The sequence below is a fragment of the Mobula hypostoma genome, chromosome 12, assembly GCF_963921235.1.
Source record: "Mobula hypostoma chromosome 12, sMobHyp1.1, whole genome shotgun sequence".
NCBI classification, from domain to species: Eukaryota; Metazoa; Chordata; class Chondrichthyes; order Myliobatiformes; family Myliobatidae; genus Mobula; species Mobula hypostoma.
This window is the reverse complement of record NC_086108.1, coordinates 24867888-24882001: the sequence shown is the minus strand read 5'-3', so window position 1 is coordinate 24882001 and position 14114 is coordinate 24867888. Positions and strand designations below refer to the sequence as shown.

At 40.6% G+C, this 14114-nt stretch overlaps 1 protein-coding gene across 1 annotated transcript in view; it reads left to right on the top strand.

The window, feature by feature from the left end:
• Positions 1-14114, top strand: part of astn1 (astrotactin 1) — a 2838691-nt gene that overhangs the window by 1525680 nt on the left and 1298897 nt on the right. The window lies entirely within an intron of this gene.

The window sequence follows — 14114 nt, the reverse complement described above, 5'->3', positions numbered from 1 at the left end:
CGGCAGCACGCGTGGCCACTTCAGTGGTGTTATCTGTTATCTGTCAGGTAAGGGACCGTGCACAATCCTGATTTGATGGAGACAGACGTGAGAGTGCAGCAGAACATCTGGAAAACTTCTGAAATGCCCGCTTCGCAGCCGCTGCTACTGTGTAGCAACCGGAATCTCTGGAGCAGAAGGCCCCGAAATCCTCGGCTTTGTGTGTTTCGGCGGCCGGGGCGAGGTCAAAGGCGCTTGACAGAGGATGGTGCTCAGGAGGCTGTATCGGAGGGGCTGGTCGGAGGCTCGAAGCTTTCGGACGGATGGACTCAGCGTCGGCTGTGGTCGGCTGCTTCCAAGGCATCGGCAAGTTGATGGTGCCTGGAGGTTTATGGCAGGGAGTTTCTCCCTTTTGCTGCCGCTATCGGGGACTCGGGAGTCGATCAACTCGGGGACTTTTGAGATTTTATTTACCATGCCCATGGTTTGTTCTTCATCAAATTATGGTATTGCTTTGCACTGCTGTAACTATATGTTACAATTATGTGGTTCTGTCAGAGTTGTCTTTGGTTTGTCCTGTTTTCTGTGATATCACTCCGGAGAAACATTGTATCATTTCTTAATGCATGTATGCATTTCTAAATGACAATAAATGAGGACTGAGTGTTCTAATAATCTAAAAACTATGCCATTACCTTTGGTATTTTGAAAGCCTTCACAACTTCGACCACTGAACTAGTTATGATTGTACAATGTCCATGGAAACATAAATAGGTTCATTCCCTGAATATTCTTCCATTAATATGGTGTTTCCTGGGTCTGTTCTTTCATTCAAATCTCTGTAGATGATACCTATGGCCACTTTCACTCATCTTTCAAATTTATTATTTTTCTGGTAATCCTCTTGGTAATCTTCCATGGCTTTGCTTAAACTGCACTGACCTTGAAGTAAATGCATAATGGTAGAAAACCAAACTAGCATGTGAAATATCATATGATATAGCCCTTCAGTTAGTCCTGACGAAGGGTCTCGGCCTGAAACTTCGACTGCGCCTCTTCCTATAGATGCTGCTTGGCCTGCTGCGTTCACCAGCAACTTTGATGTATGTTGCTTGAATTTCCAGCATCTGCAGAATTCCTGTTGTTGAAGCACATTATTCATTGAATTTCAGACTGAGTTCATTGCTCATGATTCTGCTTTTTGCTGTGCCCAGTGATCCTGGTGCGGCCTCCTTTACAGCGATGAGACCCCATAAATATTGGGGTCTTCTTTGTTAAGAACCTTTGCTTTGTCTGTCACAAAAAGCAGTGTTTCTGGGCTGCCTCCAGTTTTAATAGACACATTGATCACAGGTCTGACCTTTGGACCTTGACGTCGGGACTTACTGATCATGTATTTGAGCTTCATGCCTCAATCCCAGAAGCCACAGATCACGTTTGACACCAGCTCTCGTGGATTACAGGTCTGACCTTTAGACCTGAACCCCAGGACTCACACAGACCTCTAATTTGGTGAAGTATATCACCTGCTATTGTGAGTCCTTTATAGTCCTCTGACTCAGGACTCACCAACCTGAGGATCACTGGATTCCTCAGCACCTGCTAACCTGACCTCTAGGTTCACTGACATGGAGCTCTCTGCTTTGAACTCTGAACACCGTCTCCAGCCCCTGACTCTTCGTTTTTCTCCCAAAGCCATAACCTGACCCCTAACTCCCTAAAAAAAATCCCTACAAATCCAAAAAGACAGCCAAGTCTGAGCCACGACATCGGACATTGTTTCTTGGCACCATCTTGACTGGATGTTTTTATGTGGTCATTTCCAGTAGCTGCGATAATTGTTTGATTATATTACTTTATTCAAACTGGATGTCTTGTTTGTCCTGATTTTGACATCAGTTCATAAAATGATGCCTTTATTACTGTTGTCAAATTGCTCTTATCTTTTTCACTTATTCCTTTTTTTGAGATGTGGCATTTAGTGCCCATTCCTAATTGCCCGTGAAGAAATGGTGGACAAACTGCTGCTTCAGCCTTTGCCACTTTACTGATGAAAGAAGTTACATTGATGAAACAGTTCCAGGATGTAGACCTGGTGCAGAGGAATGACCAGTAATACCTTGCCCCACCAGGATCGTGTAGGACTTGTGGTGGAAACTGCAGATTGTAGTGTACCCACGTGCCTGTTTCCCTTGTTGTCCTCAGTGGTAAAGATTGTACATTTCGCAGTGCTGCCAGATTAGCCAGGTCAGGTAATCACAGTGTACTTGAAAGCTGTTTACCTACTGCAAATATTTTTTGGGAGGGAATGAGTGTTTAGAGAAAGAATTATGCTATCAAATAAGATCAAATTGAAATGGACCCTATTCTCCTTTCCGAACACTTCTCTTGGATGCTCTGCCGAAGGATTCGCAACCTTTATTATGTCATGGACCCTAACCATAAACCGAAGGGGTCTGTGGGAACCTCTGTTTTAAGGGGAAGTACCCATCTTTACCATAATGGCATTGGGTTTTGCCCTATTCTATTAGTAATTATCAGCTGGAGGGAGAAAGGACCCAGTAAATTGAAGCAATGGTCAAATTGTTTAACTTTCATCCCAACCTTACCAGAGAAAATTAACAACATATGATGGCTGATACCTGTAGGATGAAAACAATATATTGGAAATGAAAACACAACTTGTAGTAAAGAAAATCTGAGCAGGTGAGTTTGATCTGCTTGTACAATGTTTTTGACATTATACATAGTTATTTGAATCATGTTTAACCCCACGGTAAAAGCTATCCATGTTCATCCTGTCATTTGCCGGAATATTGCAACCATTGCGACAAGTTCAGTAACAAATGAAGGACATAATGTAGCACAGAAAAATTTACCCTGCAAACTAAACACGTCGTACAATAAGTAGTTGTAATTATATAAGTGAGATTGAGGTTGTGGCACTGAGTTTGAAAATATGCTGCAACTACTTAAAAGTGTAGTTAAGGGTAAAAGAAGCAGGAGTTAGGGAAACGCTGTTGAATGGCAAGCTATTGTTGAAAACCACTATTTTTAATACATTTTAAGATATTAGATGAATTAATGTAAGACTAAAGTCATAGTTTAATCATAATTTGTAATTTGTTTTAGCAAACTTAAGTATTTTTCACAGTACGTGGTGTTTCGTCCCCACTTACTGGCAGAAGGTGGTACAGCAGTTACATATATATCTTTCCATTTTTCATTGGCTAAGTATTAGAAGATTACCATATGATGTAATTGTGCAACCGTTAATTGGTTTATTTTATCTAAGGAATTTTCTCTTATCTCAATTTTAAAGAGGTGTCATCTTTTTATCTTTGCCTTCTATGCTTTTCATGTTCTGCTTCCCTTAGTGTGCTTAATATTTGTATGTTTGTTTCAACTTTATAATAAACCATTGTTAAGAATTAAAACTGCTTGCAATTCCTGACCTCCCCCACCCCCCCCCCCCCAGAAGAAACCTAAGGATCAGAAAACAACAGAGATTCAACACAATTCTCCTCATGGTATACTGGATGTCCTCTGTTATTTTATTCCTCAAACGGCTAAATGCAATGCTTGTGTCATGAAAATTATGGTGAATTTAATCATTAACTACATTTATTTAGACCTGGCTAAGTTACAGAAAGTGCTCCGCAAAAATAAAAAAAGAACTTCTTCTCCCTGTACCCCTTCATGCCCTGATCAATCAATAATCTATCAACCTCTGCCTTAAATATACATAAAGATTTGGCCTCCACAGCTTCCTGCAGCAAAGAATTCCACAAATTCACCATTCTCTGGCTAAAAAAATTCCTCCTTATCTCCATTCAAAAACAACTCCTCTCTGCTCACGCAACACACATCAAAGTTGCTGGTGAACGCAGCAGGCCAGGCAGCATCTCTAGGAAGAGGTACAGTCGACGTTTCAGGCCGAGACCCTTCGTCAGGACTAACTGAAGGAAGAGCTAGTAAGAGATTTGAAAGTGGGAGGGAGAGGAGGAGATCCGAAATGATAGGAGAAGACAGGAGGGGGAGGGATGGAGCCAAGAGCTGGACAGGTGATTGGCAAAGGGGATATGAGAGGATCATGAGACAGGAGGTCCGGGGAGAAAGACGCGGGGGGGGGAACCCAGAGGGTATAGTCAGAGGGACAGAGGGAGAAAAAGGAGAGTGAGAGAAAGAATGTGCGTATAAAAATAAATAACGGATGGGGTACGAGGTGGGGTATTAGCGGAAGTTTGAGAAGTTTGAGAAGTCAATGTTCATGCCATCAGGTTGGAGGCTACCCAGACGGAATATAAGGTGTTGTTCCTCCAACCTGAGTTCCTCTCTTCTCTGATTCTCTAATTCTAGTTCTCTGATTCTAGTTCTCTCTCTTCTCTTCTACGTCCTCTGGTCTTGGACTATTCCACCATAGGAAATGTTCTCTCCGCATCCATTCTATCAAGGCCTTTCACAAAAAAGGCTCCTTTATTCCCACTCTGTGCCTTCTGCTAATCAGCCACTGCTTTATTCATGTTAGAATCTTTCCTGTAATATCATGGGCTTGTAGCAGCCTCATGTGTAACACCTTGTCAAAGGCCTTCTGAAAATCCAAGTACACTTTGTTTATCCTGCTTGTTACTTCTTCAAAGAATTCCAACAAATTTGTCAGGTAATATTTTCCCTTGAGGAAACCATACGGACTATGACCTATTTTATCATGTGCCTCTAAGTACCCTGAGACCTCATCTTTAATAATTGACTCCAACATCTCCAACATTAGGCGTCCGTTAGTCTCGTAAGACCATGGATTTTTGCCTTGGAAGGTTTCCAGGGCACAGGCCTGGGCAAGGTTGTATGGAAGACCGGCAGTTGCCCATGCTGCAAGTCTCCCCTCTCTACGCCACCAATGTTGTCCAAGGGAAGGGCGCTAGGGCCGATACAGCTTAGCACTGGTGTTGTTGCAGAGCAAAGTGTGGTTAAGTGCCTTGCTCACGGACACAACATGCTGCCTCAGCTGAGGCTCAAACTAGTGACCTTCAGATCTCTAGACCAATGCCTTAACCACTTGGCCACGCGCCAACACCAACATCTCCAACGTTGTGGTCGCACTAACTGACCAATTTCCTTTCTTCTGCTTCTCTCCATTCTTGAAGAGTGGAGTGACAGTTGCAATTTTCCAGTCAAAGATCATTACTAATGCTTCCACAATATTTTCAGCCACCTTTTTCAGAACTCTGGGTTGTACACCATCTGGTCCAGGTGACTTATCTGCCTTTCGACCTTTCACTTTGCCAAGCACTTTCTCTCTAGTTATGGTAACTTCACACACTTCATGCCCTCTGACACCTGGAACTTCCACCATACTGCTGGTGTTTTCCACAGTGAAGACTGATGAAAAATACTTAATCAATTTCTCTGCTATTTCATTGTTCCCTATTACTACCTCTCCAGCATTGTTTTCCAGTGGTCCGATATCCACTCTCGCCTCTCTTTTATACTTCATGTATCTGCAGAAACTTTTGGTATCCTCTTTAATATTATTGGCTAGCTTGCTTTTGTATTCCATCTTTACCTTCTTAATGACTTTTTAGTTGCCTTCTGTTGGTATTTAAAAGCTTCCCAATCCTCTAACTGACCACTAATTTTTGCTTTATTATATGCCCTCTCTTTGGCTTTTATATTGGCTTTGACTTTTATTGTTAGCCATGGTTGTGTCATTTTGCCTTTAGAATACTTCTTCCTTTTTGGGATGTATAGATCCTGTGCTTTCTGAATTGCTTCCAGAAATTCCAGCCATTTCTGCTCTGCCATTATCCCTGCCAGTGTTCTTTTCCAAACAATTCTCACCAACTCCTCTCTCATGTCTCTGTAATTCCCTTACTCCACTGTAATACTGGTACATCTGACTTTAGCTTCTCCTTCTCAAATTTCAAATCTGAAATAAAAGCAGAAATGTTTTAAATGTCTGTGTCAATGAAGCTGAAATGGCTCGTAACTGGAAACTCAAGATGGTCAGGTGTCTGACAAAGGAGATGTCCTCTGCACTTGTTTTATAAATGTCAATGCATTGTTTACTCTTGAGATGAACATGCAGGGTCTAGAAAGGGGAGGGTGTTGTTCGAAATAACTGAATTGATTTTGAAGAAATTGAAGACTTCCTTGCAGATGCTGAAATCTAGGAGCTAATTAACTGCAACCACCATGCCTCCTGAGGAAAAGACATAACAAAACAAAACAACTCTATGACCAAGAAATTGGAAGAGGTTTGATAGAGCACAGGAGATCCAGTAACCCATCGATAACCATGGCATACAGATTCTTGAGCATGTTCCAGACCACCTGCACCTCAGACAACCCAGGGACTACCTAGCCAAATGGCAACATGAGGACTTCGCAAGACCAATCCATTAGAAGGAGCATTTCAAAGAAACCAACTATCACTAAGCCCTTGACACAAATGTCCTTAATTATGTGCCATAGCAAAATATCAAATCCAGCTAAACCATTCACCCCTCTGCCCTCACCCAGGTGGGCAAGAATTTGACAAGGCCACCTTTCAACTGAGAAGCACATCCCCTGGAACTGATGTTATCCTGACTGGAATTCTAAAGCTTGGGATATAGGAACTTACAATCCCATTGCACATGTATAGGAGCACCAGGCCTTGCTGGAGGAAACCATAGCAACTAAGATCTTTAAGAAAGGTGACAAATGCCTACCCCTGAGAGTTTTCCCACATGCCCATAATGATGAAAACAATTTCATGGGTCCTCCTTAACCATCTCCAAGAAACTGAGGGCATTCCCCAAGTCTCGGTGTGGATTCCTTTTTTGTGATGTGACTCTATTGGAGAACAGGGTTACATTATGTGCCTCTTCCTCCATGAGCACAATTTCACAGATGGTCCGGAATACTTTGTGCCACATGTCTATAGAATTTTGTATTTAGAACTTTACCTTATAGGATATATATAGCAAGTATTCATTCAGGGGGACACTGCTAGCAAAGCAAGCAAGAAGAAGATCCCTACACTGAAAAATGAGTAAAAATTGCACATTGCAGTTATGAGACCGCTGGGGTCATCTAAATTCAAATGGCCCTGTTGTCAGCCTCCCAGGCTGAGAATAATATGGGCCAAACATTGTCATTACAGGATCACCTGTGACATAGTTTTTCAATCGAATCGGCTGTGGAGCAATTAATTAATGGCAATGATCCAGCAAATTAATGATGGACTGATTATGGTGGAGGGACAAGCAAGGGTAATGGGCATTCATCAACACCAGAGCAGCTCACAGTGGAATGATAAAAATCTGCCTCCAGACTCTGGTTCAGTGCAACAGGTGACATAATTCACTTATTCCATTAGTCCATACCAATTTTATATAATAAAAATATTTACCCCACTTGCATAGTGCAAGTTTATCTGCAATATAATATGATATATAACGCCAAGATTGAATATTCCAGAATAATTGGTTCTTAAGTGAGAATTTCTCTGTGCAAGTTTTATTGATTCTCATGTCAAAATCTGCAAGGTCTTCACTTCATTTTTAGTTATAAAATGTAATGAACTAATTTGCATATATGAGATAGATGTGAAGTTCCAATTTGAGTTTACAAGTTATATTTCCCAATTTCAGCACGGAATGATCCATAACTAGTTTTCCTTTAGTGGGCATTGCCACTTCAGAATTAATCTATTTGTAATAACTTTTTTTTCAATGTAATCTGCTTTTGCAGAGACAAAAATAAAGAAGGCAAAAACTCATTGAGACACAAGTGCACAAAGTTGGGGATTCATAGGTATTATGTGGATTGCAACAATTAACTGGTGCAGCCTAGAATCTGGCAAGATTGGTGGGGGGAGAAATTAATTGTAAACTTAACTACCCAAACCAGTTGTTAAGAAATAATAATAATAAATAAATAAATAAACAATAAATACCGATAACATGAGATGATGAGTTCTTGAAAGTGAATCCATTGGTTGTGGAAACATTTCAATCATGAGGCAAGTGAAGTTGAGTGAAGATATCAAGAGCCTGATAGTTAATGGGTAATAACTGTTCCTGAACCTGGCGGTGCGGGTCGTGTGGCTCCTGCACCTTTTTCTTGAAGGCAGCAGCAAGAAGAGAGCATGGCCTGGGTGGTGGGGCCTTCATGGTGGATGCTCCAACACCTTGTGTAGATATGCTCAATGATGGGGAAGATTTTGTCTGTGATGGACTGGGCTGTATTCACTACTTTTTGTATGATCTTCCATTCAAGGGTTCGGGTGTTTTCATATCAGGCTGTGATGCAACTAGTCAATATACTGTCCACTACAGATCTGGAGTAATCTGCAAAAATTTTAGATGTCATTCCAATTCTTTACAAACTCCTATGGAAGTAGAGGCACTGCCATGCTTTCTTCATAATTGTATTCAGGTTGGGTCTGAAATGGTAACACAGAGGAGTTTAAAATTGTTGACCCTTGCCATCTCTGAACATCTGAGGACTGGGTCATAGACCTCTGGTTTCTTCCTCCTGAAGTAAATAATCAGCTCCTTAGTCTTGCTGACATTGAATAAGGTTGTTATGGCACCCTCAGCCAGATTTTCAATCTCTCGCATATAGGTTGATTTGTTGTCACCTTTGATTTAGCCTACAACAGTGGTCTTATCAACAAACTTCAATGTGGCATTGGAGCTGTGCTTAGCCACACAGTTGTAAGTATAAAGTGAATAGAGCAGGTTGCTAAACACTGCCTTGTGATGCCCTGTGCAGATGGAGATTGTACAGGAGATGTTGTTGCCAGTACAAACTGACTGGGTTCTGCAAGTGAGGAAATCAAGGATCCAATTGCACAAGGAGGTACTGAGGTCAAGATCTTGAAGCTTATTGTTTAGTGTTGAGGGGATGATGGTATTGAATGCCAAGTTGTAATCGATAAAGAGCATCCGGGTGTATAACACCTTTGCTGTCCAGGTGTTCCAGGGTTGAGTGAAGAGCCAATACGAGGGCACCTGATATGGACTTGTTGCACCAGTAGGGAAATTAGAGAAAATTCCAAGTCTTTTCTCAGGCAGGAATTGATATGTTTCATCACCAACCTGTCAAAACACATCATCACTGTGGATAGATGTGTCACTGGACAATAGTCATTGAGACAGATTACCACATTCTTCTTTGGCAGCAGTATGAGTGAAGTCCGATTGAAGCAGGTGGATACCTCAGACTGCTGAAGTGAGAGGTTAAAGATCTCGGTGAACACTCCAGCTACTTGATCAGTACAGATCTTTAGTACTCGGCCAGCTACCCCATCTGGTCCAGATGCTTTTTGTGGGTTCACCCTCCTCAAGGCTGTTCGCATGTCGGCCTCCGACCAAAATCACAAGATCACTGTGGGCTGTGGGAGCTCGTGATAGTTCCTCCTTGTTTTGATGGTCAAAGCGAGCATACAGAGCATTGAGCTCATCTGGAAGCGAAGTCCACCTATGTCGCTTGGTTTTTTTCTTTATGAGATGACAGCTTTGCCACAACTGTTGAGTATCCTTCCTTGATTCAATTTTAGATTAGAATTGCCACTTTGCCCGTGAAATCGCTTTCCAATATCGTACCTAGACCTCTTGTAACCTATTTGGACACCAAACTTGAATTCCTCGGATTTGGCTCTCAGCAGACTGTGGATCTCAATTTATCTCAATTAGTTGATGTAGTGAAGTAAGTCCAGAGCAGAACAATCATACACTTCTCCCTCCCTCTCTGTCCCTTTTCACCTTCCTCTACCGCCTCCCCTTTTTGTGTGATCAGATGACTACTGAAACCATGAGCAGTCATTGCTGTAAAAATTGAAATTTCTGGTATAAAGTAGATATCTGATACTTAGTTCCCAGATTTTCACTCCATGTATCAAACAAAGTAAAAGGCTTACACAGGAGTCAACAGTTTTCAGAAGCTGTCTGCTTTGACAGTTAATAGTAAATCAGGTCCAAGCATCTATCTAAAAGGAAGTAATTACAGTGAGCTGAGAGTTGAGTCATCATATTACTTCTGACTGACTTACCAAGAGTACAAAGTAATTTCTGCTGATAGACAATGATGGTGAATAGAGAGCAGCAGAATCGGGTCATGTAGTTGAGAATTTGATTGGTATTAAGAGTGATGAATTGTTGTCTGCTTCTGATACTTGTAGTGGTTTGTATGATCTTAAAGCAGTAAGTGTTGAATATTAGTATCCAGTATTTTAGTAGTTAAACTCATTACAGTAGTACATACCTTAATATTACATCCAATAATTTAGTAGCTGGAATATGTGAAAATGCTTGGAAGAAGACTAAAAATAGTAGATTTGGTAGAGCAACTTGTATGTTAAGATTGCACTATATGGGAGTTTTTGAACAATGGGCCTCTCCAAAATTGCATTTTTGTTCTTGAGGGTTTTACTCTGAAATGGTCTGTGTGAGAATGAATAATGCCAGAGTTGGACTGGAGAAATGTTGACCTGATACAGAGCAAGAATTTAACTGGGCTGTTGTTCTCAGTCTAAGGTCACCTTTTGGAAGTGCAGAATCAGAAAGGATTGATGTGACCATGCTGCCAAACACAGTAAATGAAATGTGGAAGGGCAGAGTTAGAAACTGATTCCTTGTTGCCTGTGATGTTCTGGATAAGGACTGTGTGAAATACAGCAAGAATTCTTGTGTGCTTTAGATGGTGGTTGAGAAGAGCTGAAAAGTAATGCTGAAAAGTTGCTGGAAACTCAGTAATTGGTGATGCATATGGAATTTTTTAAGCAGTATCATGAACTCCACAATATCTTAAATTATTTAGGCTTAGAAATCCAGTCACATGGTGCTGCTCTTAATTTACAATATAATGAAATTCAATCCATGGTTTCCAGATTGAATTACTACACTATGAAATTCTGATGAGCAAGTAAGGTTGTGAATCCCATTTACGTGGATGAAAGCATTTTGCAACAGGTGCTCAAAGAATAATGGCATTTTTGTTGTCTCTGTCCAAAAAAGCAGAAATATAATTTAAACAGATCTTTCCTGAGCAGGACTCAGTGTTAGGTAAACAACCTGGGAATGTCCCTGGAAGCCAGCATGTTCTTTTCCATATTTGCACAGAGAAACTGTTTCTGCCATTGTAAATGTATGCTATTGGCCAACAATACCAAACTCTCATTAATATCACTTATCACACTCATCATCACTCTACTCCAAGTATGTCCTCTTGAAAATAAACATTGTAGAATAACAGCTGCAAGTTGTAGTATGCACTACTTCCTTATTGCCCATTACTTCACTGGCCTGTAGGGCAGCAATGAAGGTCCTCTATCTTGGGCGGTGGTCAGGACTTCCTTCCTCATGTCAGTAGCTTCCTCTCAGTTTTCACGACCGTCAGTCACGCAAGACCCAGTTGGAGCTTAGGAATACTGTCGTACTCGACTGTAAAAGGCTTCCTCATTGCTGTTTCCATGACAATTTTGTTGTGCCAGTCAGGGTTGTTAGTCCTGAGCTGAGTGCCTGAACCTGGAGGACTGGTGGACCACTCTTAGTCAGGCCTCTATCCTTTGACCTATTTGGCACGGGTCAAAACATAGAGCTCTGACTCCACCCAACATAGTTTTCCAGGTTATTGAAGCTTGCAAGCTTCGAAACCATGACAAGGTTGTGGTCATCTTGGTGGATGCACTGGAGGTGAGGTAATAAATCATGCTTTAAGCCTTGAAACATCCTTCACACTCCAGACTTTGTACAAACCTGGGAATCTTGACTACTGGTTCTAACAAGGCATAGTCGTGTTCTCACAGCTGTTTACCTTCACTTAATTTGCAATGGCACAATGTGCAAAGGTAAGTGCATAAAGCCTTCCAGCAGCCACTAATGGACTGGGTCTCTAGTACTTTTCAATTATGTTGCGGTCAACAAGACAGTCATTGGAAGACTGCACAACAGTCATTTTCAGTGCTTTATATAGATCAGTTTCTGGGTTACATTATTCCTGATGAGGAACATCTCATCAGGAATTTGGTGAGGGAAGGGAGGATCCTTGATGTGGTCCATGTTGGAATCCACAGCATATAAGAAGAAGGAACAGACTCTGTTTAGTGTGTACTAGTGAGCAAGTAAGGGCACCCAGTAAGCATATTTGTATACAGGTTTCAAGATTATGGAATATTTAGTGGAAGGCCTAATTTGGGAAATCAGAGCTTCATTTCATGGAATGCTGCCCCTGGAATAAGAGTCATTGTACCATTGAGACAAGAACCAGCATTCATACAGAAATGGTAAATCCACCTGTGCGAGCTTCAAAATGAATAAATGTCAATAAATAATAAAATTTCAAAGTTTGAAGCATTTAATATTTTCTATTACTGCCAAGCCCTTCAAATGATAGGCTTTGCAGTGTTAGAAAATATCAAATGCTGCAAAACATATGACAATAGATGCACAGAACAATAGTATAAATATATTTTAAGCTTTACAGTTAATAGCAAACTTAAATTGGGTGTGGCAGTGAAGAAATATGTATAAATATCAAAGAACAAAATAGTCCTGATGAAGGTTCTCAGCCCGAGACATCGACCATTTACTCTTTTCCATAGATGCTGCCTGGCCTGCTGAATTCCTTCAGCATTTTGTGTGTATTACTTTGATTTCCAGCATCTGCAGAATTTCTGTCGTTTGTGAAGGAACAGAGTAGTTTGACCCTGGTAATCACTCTTTACACAGACTGAGGAGGACAAATTGAATGAATTACAAGCACATGTTAATTTAGGAGTGTGACGTGCTAACCATTACTAATTGGAAACTAGATGTACTATGATTCAAAGATCAGGGAAAAGATGGGATAAAGAAGAAGAGGAGTTTCCTTCCTGATTAACAACTAAATCATTTTGAATATGAGAGGCTACAAAGCAGAGAATATCTTGCAGATTGAATTGAGAAAGAAAATGATTTAAGGCTCTTATCAGGATTGTATTTGGTAGCATGGTTACAAAAAGACTGCAGGAAGAAAGTATGGAACAGTTAGACTTGAGGATTTTAAATTTCATTCAGGTTGTGATAAGCTGACTATATTTGGAAAGATGAAGATTTTCAAAATTTTTTGGTGAGATTTTTAGAGTTAGGTTCTACGTAGAAATGATGAAGAAACATTTGGTAATGAGTAAAGAATCAGAATTAGAAAACTCACTAACTGGGTTTTATGTTAATTTAGTTGTAATGATAGTATATCATGTTCACTGTTTTGTAAGAGAGGGAGAAATATTAGGACTTGTTTCCTATAACGAGACCTAATCTATGAGAGGAAATATCATCCCTGTATTCACTCAGTCTGTGAAAGGCCCAAGTTTATTTTTGCTTAATCTCTTTACAGAGGACAATCTTTCCTAGCTTAATAACCAATTTGGTGCATATTTGCAATGCTCGCTCTATTAAACGTAAATCCTTAAGTAGGGAATCAGAATCAAAATTTGATTATTACTGACTTCAATTAAGTGAAATTTGTTGCTTTGCGGTAGTAGTACCATACCAAGACATAAAATTACTATAAATTACAAAAATAAAAGTTTAATAAGGTTGTGCTCATGGATTGTTCAGAAATCTGATGGTAGAGGAGAAGAAGCCGCTCTTGAAACATTGAGTTTGGGTCCTTGGACTTCTGACCCTCTCCCGCTGATGATGGTGACATGACAAAAGCATGTCTCAGATGGTGAGAGCCTTTGTGAGGCAACATCCTTTGAAGATGTCATTTATCTCAAGGAGGGTTGTGTCTTGGCTAAGTCTATAATCTTCTGCAATCTCTTCTGATCCTGTGCATTGGAGGCTCCATACTAGACTGTGATGTAACCATTCAAAATACTCTCTTTAGTACATCTATCAAAATTTGAAATAGTCTTTGGTGCAGACCAAATCTCCTGAAACATGCCATTAGATCTACTGTCATTTTGTCTTTGAGATTGCACCAGCATGTCGGGTTCAGAAAAGATCCTCCAAGATGCTGATGCCCAGTAACACAAATTTGCTGATACCTCAATAATGAATGATATTTGTTCTCTCAACTTCCCCTTCCTAAATTCCATAACCTATCTGGCTGTTGTTGATTGTTGTTGCAACACCACTCGACTGTCTTCTGTACATCACCTCGTT